This window comes from Callorhinus ursinus, unplaced genomic scaffold (assembly GCF_003265705.2).
Source record: "Callorhinus ursinus isolate GAN/ISIS: 27379988/994484 unplaced genomic scaffold, GSC_fseal_2.0 scaffold3, whole genome shotgun sequence".
NCBI classification, from domain to species: Eukaryota; Metazoa; Chordata; class Mammalia; order Carnivora; family Otariidae; genus Callorhinus; species Callorhinus ursinus.
The window spans coordinates 9,434,607-9,443,242 of NW_027397065.1; the positions used below are offsets into that span (position 1 = coordinate 9,434,607).

Sequence of the window (8,636 nt, forward strand, 5' to 3'; positions counted from 1 at the left end):
TATGATAGCTCTGAAAATTAGTCTGGAAACACCAAATATAGATTCATATTCTTATAAATATTATTAAGGTTTAACTGGTCTTGCCATCCAGTTCCCAAGTGGCTTCCCTACTTTGTAGTTTTGTTCTTACTCCAATTAGTTATAGAAACTGCTTTTCAGATCGAAGATCCCAGCCTTTGACTGTGATCAAATTGCCCGCATGGTCAAGGACAGTCCGAGATTGCTGTCTGGATCTTTCTATCCTTGGTTATTTGATCTTAAGATGCCATTCCTGCCTAGTCTCCACCTCCACTTCTTCGTGAATTTTATGTGTGGCTAAACCTCACTCCTCACTTATTCACAAACTGGCTCTATACTTTTCCTTCCTCCTTTTTCTTTTATCTATATGTCTCTTGCCTAACTGTGCACATGCCATTCCCACTACCTGCAGTGTTCTCTCTAAAAATGTCATTTATTCATATGTTACATCCTAAGAAGTTTCCTTCTCTCATCAAATGAGGGCTCAATATGTGGTTAGCATTTATTTATATCTTTATCTATACCTCTAAACTATAAACTCCATGAAGCCAGTGTTCCTTTATAAATCATTCTTTCCTATAGGGGCACTGATTGCTTTCATGCGGTACAAAGTTTCCTGTGATTTTTCTAATCAAAATTAAGGATGTAGTTTCCTGAGCTCAATCTGACTACTGTGTTATGATCCTGAAGACTGATGGTAGGGAATTTTATCAGAAGGAAAGTTTGGAAATCACAGTATTCAAATACTAAATGAAAGGTTGTTAAATAAATGAATGAATGAGTCCCCTATTATTTCTTTGAAGTTTTCTATTTAAGGACATCTACTCAAGTATATTTTTCTTCGGCTTTTCTGCTTTTCTTTTCCCTGGTGTGTCCATCAAAATGCATGGGCAGAAGGATGTTAAACTTGGGTGAAATTGATTGCTTTCATTAGCCAGTTGACAAATGATATTCTGAGCATCCTTTTAAGTCTTAAAAAACAAACAAACAAACAAACAAACAAAAACAGTGACTGCTTTTGAGCAACATTTTCAGTGGTTAGGTAAGAGTTTAAAGTAATGTGGCGGTCCCCCTCCCCAGGCCACCCAGCCCGCCCAGCTCCCGGCGGAGAGCAAGATTTCCTCCTGCTTCATAATCAGCCGGAACAATGTTCTACGCACACTTTGTCCTCAGTAAGAGAGGGCCTCTGGCCAAAATTTGGCTAGTGGCCCATTGGGATAAGAAGCTAACCAAAGCCCATGTGTTTGAGTGTAATTTAGAGAGCAGTGTAGAGAGTATCATCTCACCAAAGGTGAAGATGGCACTCCGAACATCAGGACATCTCTTACTGGGAGTAGTTTGAATCTACCATAGAAAAGCCAAATACCTGCTTGCAGACTGTAATGAAGCATTCATTAAGATAAAGATGGCTTTTCGGCCAGGTGTTGTTGACCTGCCTGAGGAAAATCGAGAAGCTGTTTACAATGCTATTACCTTACCTGAAGAATTTCATGACTTTGATCAGCCACTGCCTGACTTAGATGACATCGATGTGACCCAGCAGTTCAGCCTGAACCAGAGTAGAGGGGAAGAAATAACCATAAGAGAAGAAGTTGGGAACATCAGTATTCTACAAGAAAATGATTTTGGTGACTTTGGAATGGATGATCGTGAGATCATGACAGAAGGAAGTGCTTTTGAGGATGATGACATGTTAGTGAGCACTAGCGCTTCTAACCTCCTGTTAGAGCCTGAACAGAGCACCAGCAATCTGAATGAGAAAATTAATCATTTAGAATATGAAGACCAATATAAAGATGACAATTTTGGAGAAGGAAATGATGGTGGTATATTAGGCGACAAACTTATAAGTAATAATGATGGTGGTATCTTTGACGACCCCCCGGCCCTGTCAGAGGCAGATGTGATGTTGCCAGAACAGCCTGCACATGATGATATGGATGAGGATGAGAACATATCAATGGTGCGCCTGATAGTCCTGATTCAGTGGATCCTGTTAAACCAATGCCAACTATGACTGATCAGACAACACTTGTTCCAAATGAAGAAGAAGCCTTTGCTTTGGAACCTATTGATATCACTGTCAAAGAAACAAAATCCAAGAGGAAGAGGAAGCTGATTTTTGACAGTGTCAAAGAGCTGGATAGTAAGACAATTAGAGCCCAACTTAGTGATTATTCTGGTATTGTTACTACTTTGGATCTGGCACCACCCACCAAGAAGTTGATGATGTGGAAAGAGACAGGGGGAGTGGAAAAACTCTTCTCCTTACCTGCTCAGCCTTTATGGAATAATAGACTACTGAAGGTCTTTACCCGCTGTCTTACACCGCTAGTACCAGAAGATCTTAGAAAAAGGAGGAAAGGAGGAGAGGCTGATAATTTGGATGAATTCCTCAAAGAATTTGAAAATCCGGAGGTTCCCAGAGAGGATCAGCAGCAGCAGCACCAGCGGCGTGATGTTATCGATGAGCCCATTTTGGAAGAGCCAAGCCACCTCCAGGAGTCAGTGATGGAGACCAGCAAAACAAACTTGGATGAGTCAGCCATGCCTCCACCACCTCCTCAGGGAGTCAAGCGAAAAGCAGGACAAATTGACCCAGAGCCTGTGATCCCTCCCCAGCAGGTAGAGCAGGTGGAAATACCCCCTCTAGAGCTGCCTGCTGAGGAGCCTCCAATTATGTCAGTTAATTCAGGAGTTAGAACGTCTACCAGAGAAAGAGAAGGAGAAAGAAGATGATGAAGAGGAGGAGGAAGAAGATGCTTCCGGAGGTGATCGGGATCAAGAAGGAAGAAGATGGAATAAAAGGACTCAGCAGATGCTTCATGGGCTTCAGCAAGCTCTTGCTAAAACTGGAGCTGAATCCATCAGTTTGCTTGAGTTATGTCGAAACACAAACAGAAAGCAAGCTGCAGCAAAGTTCTACAGCTTCTTGGTTCTTAAAAAGCAACAAGCTATTGAGCTGACGCAGGAAGAACCATAGAGTGACATCATTGCAACACCTGGACCAAGGTTCCACATTATTTGAGCAGCTAGAAGCATTATAGCTAGTGTTCATTTCACTAGTGTATACAAATTGCCCCCATGTGTAGGGCACACAAAACCCTTTGAGAAAATTTAGATTTTTGTCTGTACGAAGTCTGCCTTTTTCTTTGTTTCCCCCCCACCCCGGTATTTTATCAATTCCATCTTTAAGGGAAACTGCTTCAATGGATGTGTTTGTGTTCTGATGGAGAAAACAAGCACACCCAAGGACCCAGAAGATCATTTTAACAGTTCAGAACAGATGTGTGCAATATTGGCGCATGTAATACTATTGAGTAGCAGTTGAAAGTCAGGATTTTTATCTTAGCTCTCCATCACCACATTGGAAAGGAAAACCTGTCAGGAAAAAAGTGCCTGACAATTTAATTAAGAACGATGCTGTGAGTCTTTCTTTGAGAGAAAGAAGTTGTCTTTTCCCACTAGTAACACTGGCAGTCTTGTTTGGGGATGGGGCCTAAAACAGATGTCCTCTTGAGATACTATTTTAAAGTGTAATTCTGTAATGACCAAGAGGGTGTGTGAAACTGTGCTGTAACTCAACCCCTTCGGCTACAAAATGATAGGGCTTGGTATAAAGTGTTCTTTTGTAAGTCATTCCATTTGAAACTTTTTAATGAACCTGACTATCCTAAAATCTGTTGTTTTAGTGAGGCTCTAAAATGAGCAGAAGTAGACTTTTTAGAGTAGAATATAAAAACGTTTATAACTTTCCAGAAGCTCTAAATCAAAGTTTTAAAAAGATGTTTGGATATATTTGAGTACTCAAATCATGAAAATAGAAATTGCTATGCCAACTAAAAGGACAGACTGATGGGAAATTACACACCTGGTTGACTTAACCCTTAAGCAGACAGTGCCGTTAATAACTAATGGCTTCTCTGGTATTTATTATAAGTGTTAGTACTGATCTTTTCCCAATGTTGCACACTCCTGTGTTTGGAAATTTATTTTAATGGCTTTGCAACAGAAATCCTATATCTGGTTTCCTATAATTTAAGAAAAGCATCCAAATAAAGGCTTTATTATTAACAGACCAGATAGCACCAGAAATTATGTGACTGTTATGATTATCAGAACATGTCTTAACTTTTTAGGGCAAAATTACTCACACTGAAAGTTCTAGCTTAAGTGTTGGCACTTTTGTGGAAAAAAAAATCACTTTTGAAACTCAGACTTCAGTGTATACCCAGTAATTTTAAATTATGTGAAATGTTTTAAATTAGTGAACTCGTAATTACTGTTTTGATGATTCAGTTTCTTGAGAAGGGTAACTGTATAAAAATTGCTATTGCAGCTTTATTTTCAATATGTGCCTGTAAACCATGGATTTTTCTCCCTTTGTAAAAAGTCATTTGTAGATAATTGAATGTTTGATTATAGAAAGGTCATTAGTTTCTTGTTAACACATTTTGTTAGTCTGGTTTTGTTGCTTATTGGGTTTAACATTGTTCTTGAAAATAGTTGATGCTATGTTATGTATAACTTTTCTAATAAAAGTTGTGGTATAAGCTGTAAAAAAATAAAAATAAAGTAATGTGGCAGGCAGAGTTGAAAGATTGTCATGGAGTGTTCCTTGATCTCTGTTAAGTCACTGGTTCCATTTCACATGGAAGGACTTCCAAAGACAGTGTAGGATGGAGGAAAGAGCCTGAGCAGAAGACCTACTGGTCCTGGAGTGGCAAATAACTTGGCTATATGACATTTTGAAAATTCCTGAATGTCACCAAGCTCAATTTATTCATCTGTAAAATAAGGGGCTTGGAGTAGCTGACTTTCAGCTCCCTTCAGCTCTAAATTCCATGATTCTCTGATTCTTGTTTTATCTGAGCATTTCATTTGTCTGTGTGATGTCTTTCTTGCCTCTGAAATGATAATTGAGGGCTGATTATACGTATCCAGTCCAATTATCCATAGATCATAAAGATTTTTATTATTATATGTGGAAAATTAAGATGTATGAAGGGTATAAGATTGAAATCTCCACAAAGTCTCATGATAAAACTATCATTTTATCCTAGGAATTTTCTTCTTTAGAAGATTATAATGGTGTTTTGTGGAAAAAAAAAGTAAGAACAATGCTTAATGTTTAATGTCCTTCCATTCTTGAAGATGAGAGCTGAGTTTTAAACATATATGTATATGTGTTAAACATTCTTTCATATAAATTTATATTACATCATTATTGAAAGCACTGAGCCATGGCAAATGATCTATTACATCATGATTTACAATGCTGTATTGTATCAATTGATGGATTACAGCATGTCGTGTTTTGATATGTAAAATTTTAAAGATAATTAGAGATGCAAATCACAAAAATAGTTCATGTACTGTTTTAAGTAAATATCTCTCTCTCTTTTTTTTTACAATCTACCAAATAATTTTAGAATTTTTAGAGTCTTCTTTATTTTGGTATGGCTGTGTGTCAATGTATTAGCTCTATTAGTATATAGTATTCAGAGGGAAAGTTATTAAGATAGGACATATGATTCAAATAGCTGATGATACCATATGAAAGATCCAAAAATTAAGACATTTTATAAGTCTTCACATTATACCTGTTTTTCTGTTTTTATTTTTCTGTACTACATCAACCATGCTTTTATGAATATGAACTTGTTTTTTTTCCTTTTCTTTTCTTTTATTGTTATGTTAATCACCATACATTACATCATTAGTTTTTGATGTAGTGTTCCATGATTCATTGTTTGCCTATAACACCTGGTGCTCCATTCGGTACGTGCCCTCTTTAATACCCATCACCAGGCTAACCCCTCCCCCACCCCCTCCCCTCTAAAACCCTCAGTTTGTTTCTCAGAGTCCATAGTCTTTCCTGGTTCATCTCCCCCTCCGATTCCCCCCCCCTTTATTTTTCCCTTCCTGCTATCTTCTTCTTCTTTTTTTTTTTTTTAACATATAATGTATTATTTGTTTCAGAGGTACAGGTCTGCGATTCAACAGTCTGACACAGTTCACAATGCTTACCATAGCACATACCTTCCCCAATGTCTATTACCCAGCCACCCCATCCCTCCCACCCCCTACCACTCCAGCAACCCTCAGTTTGTTTCCTGAGATTAAGAATTCCTCATATCAGTGAGGTCCTATGATACCTGTCTTTCTCTGATCGACTTGTTTTGCTCAACATAATACCCTCCAGTTCCATCCATGTCATTGCAAATGGCAAGACTTCATTCCTTTTGATGGCTGCATAATATTCCATTGTATATATGAACTTGTTTTTTTTGAAGAATCAATCTATTTTGCCTGCTATCCTACTTAGCTGTTATTATCAGCATAAAGTTGCTACCAATGAATCAACAAAAATAAGTGTTGGGAAATGGAAAAAGAAGAGGTTTTACAGAAGAATTATCTGTACTTTTCATATGAGTAATGACATGACTAATATGACTAACTACAGAACTAAGTAAAGTAGGAAAACCATAAATTGCTAGAATTAAAATCTGATCTTATAAAAAAATCTGATTTTATAACTTTACAATTTTTAAAATACCAAATATTTAGATGCGCCTGGGTGGCTCAGTCAGGTAAGCATCTGCCTTTGGCTCAGGTCATGATCCCAGGGTCCTGGGATTGAGCCCCACGTCAAGCCCCACATCGGGCTCCCTGCTCGGCTGGGAGTCTGCTTCTGCCTCTCCCACTCCTCCTGCTTGTGTGCTCTGTCTCTCTCCCTCCCTATCAAAAATAAATAAATAAAATCTTTAAAAATATCAAATATTTATAATTTCAATATATTTTACATAAGAATATTGTATTTTTCCTACTGACTCTGACAGATCTAACTTTTCTTCATTAAAAGGTAATAGTGCATTAATGTTGTTTTTAAGTAAGAAGGATTTGGGGGTATCAGAAAGAGCCGACTTTAAGTCCTGCCTCCCCGATTTGCTAGCAGTATGGGCTGAACAATCACTTGAAGTCTTTAAACTAGTTTCTTTATCTGTAAAATGGGACTAATAATCCTCTATTTCTTAGGAATGTTGTATATGTGAGACCACATGTTAAATGTGCCTAAAGAATATTCCTGGCTTCTAAAAAGTTCTCAATAAATATTATTATCTGTTTTAGGCCTGTGAAATACTTCATATTCACTATTTGCTCTTCAAAGAGTTTCCTTCTCTTATTTGTCATATGATATGTGACAAAAATAAGGTATATTTTTACTGAGGTTCTGAGGCATTCAGTGTATTCAAAGTTTTTTTCAAAAAACTATGTTCATCTGATCAAATCCTTCCTGTTTTAGGGGGTGGACATTGTCTCAGATGAATGTTTTCCTGGTTGCATTTTGTTTGGAGAACCTAAACTACTTAATCTCTTTCTACACAAGTTTTTTTTTTTTTAATGCTTATATTTGTAGGAATTCATATAGTTTGTAATAAAGCCGGGAAAGACAAAAGAATAGAGAATATGCAAAGAAAATACCACGGTTAATATCATAGGACAAATTATTATGAGTAATAGTTTATTTGAGGCACTTCTCTTGAATTTTTTTAAAATTTGGAATTAAATGAGAACCCAGCTTTTCCAAGTGTCCCCCTTCCTTACTTCTCTGTGTTTAGAATTTAGGGCAGTGGTACATGGTTTTTAAATGTGTGTGTTGGATATCTTCATTATTCCTCCAGATCCTCTTTCCATTCTTCTCTACCTTGCTCTGTACCCCAGGAAGTGATTCTGACTAGATTATATTAACAGGGTTCTTTGACCTCTGGCTGCCATTGGATTTGGCATGTGAGGTTCAGCAGGATGGGAGGGAAGGGAGACATCGAGGTTAGGGTGTTTATGCCTCTAACATGCCTCCCTCCAGGTTTGTCTGAGGCTGCCTATGTCTCTCCATCACAGCTTGGCCATGCCACACTAACCTCTCTCTGTGTCACCTGGTTCTGGTAACAGCGCTCTGTCCCCCCCTTCCCCACTCTTTCGGGGCTAGACGTGAGAGTGATAAAGATGCTTTGATATTTCTGTAGCCCCCTTGTTACTACACTAACCCTGTGACTTCCCTACATTCTCTCCATATTTTGTAAATCTCTCTATATTAGACTCTCTTCTCTGTACTCTGAGTTTGCTTTTTGTTTCCTCTTGGGACCTAGACCCCATATAATACTCAGTTGTATTTTTATGTTACTGTTTCAATTTTAATTTCCTTGAGAATAAAAACTATTTACTACATTTTGATTTCCAGCCCTTTGTAATCATAGAGTTGAGGATTTGTAGGGGTAGAAATAATAGGTTGATTAACAGGACTGGAATTGAGGTTTTGAGTTGGGTAAGGTATAAAGATACTGCATCTTATACTTATACTATGTCATAAATCGAGAATATTGCTACATAAGCAGGATAGAGAGAGGCAGTTTGGAGGTCTCCAGCTTCTCACTAATGAAGGCACTAGATTCTATCAGGTTCTGCTATTTCCCCCATACACTGTAGCAGCTAGAGAAGGAACATGGATAGGAATGATGGAGAGCTTTTAAAATTTTTCTTTTCTTCATATTTTATGCCATAGAAGCCAATGAGTTGGCTGTGTTGTTGAGCTCGGCTCAGCCACCTTCCTTCAGAGT

General features: G+C 37.9%; 1 pseudogene; it reads left to right on the top strand.

Moving 5' to 3' along the window:
• Nucleotides 1-1,095: 1,095 nt before the first annotated feature.
• LOC112819931 (double-strand-break repair protein rad21 homolog pseudogene) lies at nt 1,096-4,586 on the top strand (annotated as a pseudogene).
• Nucleotides 4,587-8,636: the final 4,050 nt, after the last annotated feature.